Below are 8,398 nucleotides of genomic sequence, written 5' to 3'. Positions count from 1 at the left end.
AGCTTTTCTTTGGTTTCATGTTTACGTGTATTCACTATTCATGATGTTAATAAGCTTGACAAAATGAAAGTCGTCTTCATTGTTTTTATATGTGCAACGAAGACTAATTGTTTAATATAATGTCTTTTAATAGTTTCATTATTTAATTTTTCAATCCAAGAAAGCACAAATAAATATTTGTGGATATTTTGAATACAAAACTCAAAATAAATTAAAAAATCTCACTTTCAACATTTTTAACATTCTTTCGTTGTTGTATTTTCAGGGCTAATACATCAATATGACTTTACGTACGTTTACACTTTGCTTGTATTTTCAGGGCTAATATATCAATATTTTCAGGGCTAATATATCAATATGACTTTACGTATACACTTTGCTTGTATTTTCAGGGCTAATATATCAATATGACTATCTATACGAATACACTTTGCTTGTCTGCTTGTTTGTCCATTTGTGAATGATAAACGCCAAAACACTGGAACGATTTGGCCAAAATAAAGTTTATTTTTTTTCAAATCCACAACTAATTATGTCATTGAAAGGTAAGCCTAGATACAGTCATAACCAGAAAACTGAGGAATAGGAAGACGACATTATAGCATTTCTGAAGTGCATTTTATGTTGTTTAAAGCAAATAGCTTTACTTGAAACTTATGAAATTACTTAATTATTGAGTTTAAAAGTCGACTTCCTATTCCAGAGTTTTCTGGTTATCAGTTTAAAGATTAAATATCGTTACTTTTTATTTACTTCTTATTGCAGCCTTATCTTGTGGCAAAAAAAGTATAGTATTTTTTCAATATTTTTTCATTTAAAAAAAAAAAAATTTTGGTACTCCAATGGGCAAAAAAATCCGCGAAACTTTTTTCTCTTAAAGTTCAGAAAAGCATAACTTTCTATAAATATTATTTATTCAAATTTTAGAGTTTTATAAAGATTGAATCAAAGAATCACAGAAAATTTGCAAAATTGCAATAAGAAAATGGGCAATTTTCAGTTCTAGTCTATTTTTTAAGGAAAAGTTCTTTAAATCCTCTAAATCCTTTCTTCTTAGTATATTCTAAAGTTATAAATATACGCTGTTCAGTTTAAAACTGAGGAGCCATTTAAAAACAACTTTTCCTTAAAAATTAGACCCTTATAACAATTTTGCGAATTTTCTGTGATTCTGTTATTCAATATTTACAAAATTTTAGAATTTGATAGAAATATATTTATATTCATATTTGCTTTTCTGAACTTTAGATTTTGAAAGAGAAAAAAGTTTTGCGGATTTTTTTTGGCCTTTAGGAATACCAAAAAAAATTCCCAAAAAATATTGAAAAAGTAACATACAGGAGAGTTGCACAAAACAAGTACAATTTTGCACCAGACTCCGCTATTCAGACTTTTTTTTGACTCGCCTTGTATATAAAGTTGATTCAGTAATAAATAAAGAAAGTGCATAAGCTGCAGAAAATTAAGAAATTTTAAAACCGGCCAAGAATATAAATATTGTAATAAATCTTAAACTCACAGCGAAGGCGTACTAAGGGGGCTCCGCCTCCCCCCCTGGAAACAATGAAATATTTGACTTCCAGAAGGGTTTTACGCCCAAACGGGTGCTGAACCCTCCCCCCCCCCCCTCGGTGAAAAATTCCTTAGTACGCCTGACCTTCGTAATTACTCTCATACTGCAAAATATAAACATAAAATGAATTCAAACATAGTGACATAAAACAAAATAAAAAAGATTAAATATCTAATTATATTATAGTCCTGACATTAAACAAAATCAATTAACTACGCACTAGTTCTTCTTTCGCTTTTCAAGTTTTTTCTGAAAAAGATTGATTGTTTATTTCTGTGATAATGATGATATGAACTTCAGAGACAAAGCTAATTTTTCATTCAGTATTTTAAACTGTGTAGAGTCTAACCTTTAAAACAAATCTTTGTTTTTTTTTCTCAAAAAATATATTATATCATTGTTGATAATCTTTAATACTTTTCAGAAATTTTCTTTCAATTCAGAATTTTTTCTTAAATTTTTATAAATTTAAATACTTTTTATCTAAATATTTCGACACTTGTGTTTGTTTCCCTTATTTTAATCTGTTTATGTTCATCGAATTTACTGAATGTGTATGTGGGACCTGTCAAAGCCCAGAAAATGGATATAACCAAGAAATGGTTTTTTACTCTGTTAATGTATAAAAAAACACTTTACAAGAAGCCACAAATGAAAATTATCAATTGTTAGAAGGAAAAACTAGGATGTCTTTAACATTTTTTAATTTAGCTCTATCGGGCATGCTTCACTTGAGAATAACTTGAAATAACTTTAACAATCCCTTCAAGAAAAAAATTAACAATGGACCTGTAGTTGCGACATCATATCCATAGGTTCTGGGGCAACCTAAAAATATAATGGTTTCAAGTAATTTCAAGTCATCTTCAATGCAAAGAATCACAGCGGTACCCAAATCTGATCTATTATGTGGAGGATATTGTCGTTTTTCTAGAATTAAAAGGTTAAAATTCTATATTTCCGCTATGTTTTTTTGCAGTAGAAATGCGCGAGCTCCTTTTGTAGAGAAAACACAAAAGAAAATAATCAGAAAAAAAATCAGAAAAATTGAGTTCTTATTTAAACCTGATCAGACAAAGCTTTTAAGAGAACCGTTGTGAATCGGGCATTGTCTCTTTGCATGGATGGTTGCTTGAAATTATGCTTTATAAAGTCCCTTTAGTCTCTTTAATACAAAAGGAAAGTAATTTTATGTTTGAGTTTTATGTCGACATGTTTTTATGACAGGAATACAAACATGTAATAATACAAATTATTTTCTTTTTGGGTCTTTCATTTATTTTTAACACAAGTGATAATTTGAAAGCATAATAAATTATAATTTTGAAAAATTTTAACTTCTTGATTTGCTCAGTCACTTTAAACTTCAAATTGAGTCTACAGTCCCTTTAAACTTCAAATTGAGTCTACAGCCCCTTTAAACTTCAAATTGAGTCTACAGCCCCTTTAAACTTCAAATAGAGTTTACAGTCCCTTTAAACTTCAAATTAAGTCTACAGTCCCTTTAAACTTCAAATTATGTCTACAGTCCCTTTAAACTTCAAATTAAGTATACAGTCCCTTTAAACTTCAAATTAAGTCTAAAGTCCTTTTAAACTTCTAATTGAGTTTACAGTTCCTTTAAATTTACAAATTATGTCTACAGTTCCTTTAAACTTCAAATCAAGTCTACAGTCCCTTTAAACTTCAAATAAAGTCTACAGTCCCTTTAAACTTCAAATTGAGTCAACAGTCCCTTTAAACTTCAAATTAAGTCTACAGTCCCTTTAAACTTCAAATTAAGTCTACAGTCCCTTTAAGCTTCAAATTAAGTCTACAGTCCCTTTAAACTTCAAATTCAGTCTACAGTTCCTTTAAACTTTAAATTCAGTCTACAGTCCCTTTAGACTTCAAATTAAGTCTACAGCCCCTTTAAACTTCAAATTCAGTCAACAGTTCCTTTAAACTTTAAATTCAGTCTACAGTCCCTTTAAACTTCAAATTCAGTCTACAGTCCCTTTAAACTTCAAATTAAGTCTACAGTCCCTTTAAACTTCAAATTAAGTCTACAGTTCCTTTAAACTTCAAATTAAGTCTACAGTCCCTTTAAACTTCAAATTCAGTCTACAGTTCCTTTAAACTGACCTCCTCACTTTCCACCGTCTTCTTCAGCCCTGTGTTCTTCCTTAAAAAGAAAAATAATTTTTGAGAAAAAAGTTTACGAAATGAATTTAAAAAAAGTATTGGAAAGGAATAAATGTAAGTCAGGTGGTTTAAGGGATTGTTAAATTTGGATAATATGAGAGCTACCAATTTGAAATTAGAAACTCTATAATTTTTTATATTTCAACTTAATGCTAAGCCGAAAAACATAATTTTATTAAACGTTTTTCAAACAACTCACAAATTAAAAATATAAAATAAGATCTATTAATATTCTAATCTCTTTTAAGATCTAGATATTTATTATATTATATAAACTGCACAAAATTGTTCACATGTATTTAATACAACTATTTTACGATACTATCGTGTACATATATTCTTATTTTAGTTAATAAAAAATCAAACGGATACATTTTATCGTTTTTTCCTGTTACAATTGATGTTACGTTTATATTCAAGTATTGATAAGACTGCATTTCAGGATAAGAAGGAAAAAAAACTACATTATTTATAAAAGGATAGCATTCCATTAGCAGTAGGTTTGAAAATCAATGAAGTAGTGGAACATTTAATGCATAAAATAAGTTGATGTTGACGAGACAGGTTTATGTGGATTGAATAAAATTATTACTATGTAACAACATACAGATTGAGAGCTCTACCAACGAAGTACATTGATGGTTCTTCGTTGGTGTGGCTGCATATTATTTTAACTAATTAAGGAATATGCCAGCGCGGAACATTGATAGTTCCTTGCTGCATATTATTTTCAAGCCTTTATAACCGACGTAAAGGTAGGAAACTATGTAATTAAGAAAACATATACCAGAGGACTAGACTTACGCTGAACATTGATGGTTCCGCGCTACTGTCCAGGACGCTTAAGAGAGATTATGGTTTAATCTCTTCATATTCATCATATCTTTTAGATTCTAGAGTGAATATGTTGCTCGTTTGTATTATTTTCGAGCCTTTATAACCGACGTAAAGGTAGGAAACTATGTAATTCAAGAAATATATACCAGAGGACTGGACTCACGCGGAACATAATATTCTAATCTCAATGCACACACATGCACACAATCCCGCTAAAAAAAATCGGTTCTTTTAAACTATTGGATTCATTTTTTAATAGAGCTGCTGGGTGTTAACTTCTAAAATTAGGGTTAGGAATAAATGCCGCAAACCTTTACAAAGATCAAATATCAAGTCGTCTTTCTACTGTCATTAGTTATGCAAACTCTCTTCAATTCATTAAATTTCGACCCTGGTTGATAATAATAATAAAATTGTTACTTTGCTACCAACTGTTCAGCTAAAGACAAGGGTTTCGAACCAGTATCTCCTAAAAAACAGAACAATACATACGTTTACAGGGTTACCTACAAAGAACTCACAAATTAAAAATATAAAATAAGATCTATTAATATTCTAATCTCAATGCACACACATGCACACAATCCCGCTAAAAAACCCGGCTAGGGAATTTATCAGTTTTTTTATATTCAGGATTTCCTGCGACTGTAAAGTGTAAACTTATTTCTTTCTTCGTCAAATCATTAAACAAGTCATATAATACCATATAATACCATATAATACCATATAATACCATATAATACCATATAATACCATATAATACCATATAATACCATATTTAAGACAGAAGACTTAATTTAAACTTGGGATTGTCAGATTGAAAGAGCTTACGGTCGTCTTTACAGCCTTATTCTTTGTGGGTAACCCTGTACAATTACAGTGTGCACAATAGAACTGTTTTACAAAGAATAAATATTTATTATATTTTCTGAGCACGTGATCGTTACATACACCTGGTGTCGTATATCAATTAGCTGCGACAATCTCACCCCCCCCTCCTCCAATTTCAAAACTTTGTAAGACACTCAGACATAGCAATGTTTAAAAATGGCAAAACAATGGAAAACTCTTACTTATTAATTTTTAGAAAAATATTCATGTGTTGGATAATTTAAATGAAAGACGACATTTAAGGGTCAATACCCCTTGTTGATCAGTAAGACCGTTAACGATTTCTATATCGTTTTTACGATCGTTTTCGACCGAACTTGAAATAGCGATAGTTTTATACTGAACGAACAATTTTCGAACAAACTTTTGAAAAAAAAACTTTAGGCTTTACTGAACAAACAGTTTACTTAACAAACGAATTCATTGAACGAACTATTGGATTGTATGATTGTTAAGTTATTAACAAAATGGATGGAAAATTAATGATAATTCTGAAAACAAACTAATTAAAATTTTAAACGAACGACAGAAAAAAAACTAACCAAATGTCTCGTTAACAAAAAATTGAATAAAACTTGATAGACTCAAAGCTTTAATGGGAATGTTTTAAATCGGGCATTGCCATCTTGCATAGAGGGTTACTCGAAATTACGCTTAAATCCCTTTAAATGTGAATTTACTCAGGAAATTTCAATGTTTTAGCACTGCCTTTATATGTTAACATTGTGGAAAAATGATGAACTTTTGGAATGAGAGGGGGGGGGGCGGGGGAGAATGAATGTTCTACAGTTTGTATTGGAAATTGGGTTTTATGAATGCAATTTTTTAGATATCGATATTTTGTTCGGCAATATTATGTCGAATGTCGAATGTTTGAGATATATTTTTTCCTTTTTCTCTTTCTTAGATTAAAATTTACAAAACTGTATAGACCGCTAAACATTGAGGGAGAATTTGGCTCTTTTGGAGTATATTTTTGTCGCACAAGTTTTTCGCACAGTTTTATGCAATTGTTTTGTAAATTCTCGAATTGCTAATTGCTAATTCTTTGGGCGCAAGAAAATTTCAGCACTACTTTGATTAGATTTTCGTAAGTGAAGTTTTTCAACGCAGCAAAATGAGGAAAACAAATTTGCATATTTCTTGAATCTAAACTTGATTTCTTCTTTAAAAATATATTTCTTTGAGAGAAGAACTTCAAAAGCATTTAATATATTTACATAAAAAAGTACGTCACAGAAAGAAACATTATTGATTTTATAAGTTTTCCTATTTTAGACTTAAATTAGATCATTTTCAATAGTTCTGTATTGTTTTTTGTTACATATGGATTTACATTAAAATCAAAGATTCAATTTTACTAATTTTTTGTGTGTTTTCTTATTTAGTGTTTTCCTTCTAGTCTATAATTACACAATTTAATCTTTTTCACGACAAAGAAAATATTTTGTAATTTCATAATATCAACTTTTAAAAGCTTTCAATGGCTTAAAAGAAAAAGTCTTATTCTTTCACAAGAACAAAAGTATTAATCATCAATTTGACGAGTAATGTTCTCAGCTATCAAAGATTGCCATAAAAAAATAATAATTTCTCAACAAACATGGATGGACATTGAAGAATAATCTGAAAATAACCAAGAAAACAACTATATATATTATATAATGATAATCAAATTAGAATGTTTTAATTATTTTAAAGGGACTGTTAGTTTTAAGTGACTCTACGTTTATGTCCACAACAATACCCTAAAAATCACTGTCTGATCAAGAAAACATGAAATATCAATTATCTTCTCTTACAAGATTGATTATTTTCAATTATGGGTTCTTTTTTAAAAAATACATGCGCATTTTTGCTGTAGAAGAAGAGGCTGAGGAAATTGTCAAATAAAAAAATAGCAGAAACACAAAGAATACGCGTTATTGAATCNGAAAATTACAAAATCCTTTTAAACATTATTGATCGCAATTTTAGTACTATGAAACTATCTTATATTCGGAAAAGATGAAAATTTCAATTTCTCAAAAAATCGTTTAATTTCAAAACAATCGTTTTGTTATGAAAACTTCCTATTTTGAATGATTTGTCTATCGATGTTTAACTTAGTTTCGCAATTCTTAAAGGGACTGTAAGCGTTATTTTAAGTGACCTTCCATGCAAATATGGCAATGCCCGATTTACAATGGTACCCTTTAAACTATAATCTGATTTAAAATATGGAAGATAACGTCATATTTATGACTAAAGGTAATTATTTCTGTGAGTTTCTCCATTGCTTCTTCTCAACAAGATATGCAGTTTAAAGAAACAAAAACGTTGATACATAATTTACATAGTTTTAATCAGACAAAGCTTTCAAGATTACCGTTGGAAATCATGCATTGCCATCTGTTTATTGGAAATTTTGCCTCTAATCAGGAGGTTATTTTGACTTTTCAACTGTATTTAATAAGAGCCAATAAAACGGTTATCAGAATTATATTAAATTGGTTTCTTTATCGTAACGTTATTGACTTTTCATCAAAACCGGATTTGTACAAGATTATAAAAGTTTGAGTTAGTTAAACTATCACAAACATATAAACCATCTTTTAAAAATAACAGAAGTTGACATAAAATATTTATTTTTTATCTATATTTTAGATCAGAATGCAAGGGGGTATGCAGTATGTCCAAAAACCATGATCTGCTAAAAGATATTTCCTCAAAATTTTGCACTGAACCGTTTAGAGATTATTTGCAAATTGTAATGTTTTCTTATATACACATTTTCTTTACTGGATCAAGGACTTTTTAAAACGTATAATTAATCATGATTTGCACAAGTGTTTTGCTTCATAACTAGATTTCGCGTAGTAAATATTTGGATTCTTGCGTATTTGCATATTTATTTTGTAGATTATTGAAGTA

General features: G+C 29.3%; 1 long non-coding RNA gene across 1 annotated transcript; it reads right to left on the bottom strand.

Moving 5' to 3' along the window:
- Positions 1 to 1,729: 1,729 nt before the first annotated feature.
- On the bottom strand, positions 1,730 to 5,143 carry LOC111716741 (uncharacterized). Its single transcript, XR_002768583.1, has 4 exons — positions 5,015 to 5,143; positions 3,698 to 3,737; positions 2,363 to 2,401; positions 1,730 to 1,822 (listed from the first exon to the last, which is right to left on the bottom strand). It is a non-coding gene; the product is annotated as an uncharacterized LOC111716741 (long non-coding RNA).
- Between the last annotated feature and the right edge of the window lie 3,255 nt (positions 5,144 to 8,398).

The sequence above is a fragment of the Eurytemora carolleeae genome, unplaced genomic scaffold, assembly GCF_000591075.1.
Source record: "Eurytemora carolleeae unplaced genomic scaffold, Eaff_2.0 scaffold2173, whole genome shotgun sequence".
NCBI classification, from domain to species: Eukaryota; Metazoa; Arthropoda; class Copepoda; order Calanoida; family Temoridae; genus Eurytemora; species Eurytemora carolleeae.
This window is presented reverse-complemented; position numbering and strand designations above follow the sequence as displayed.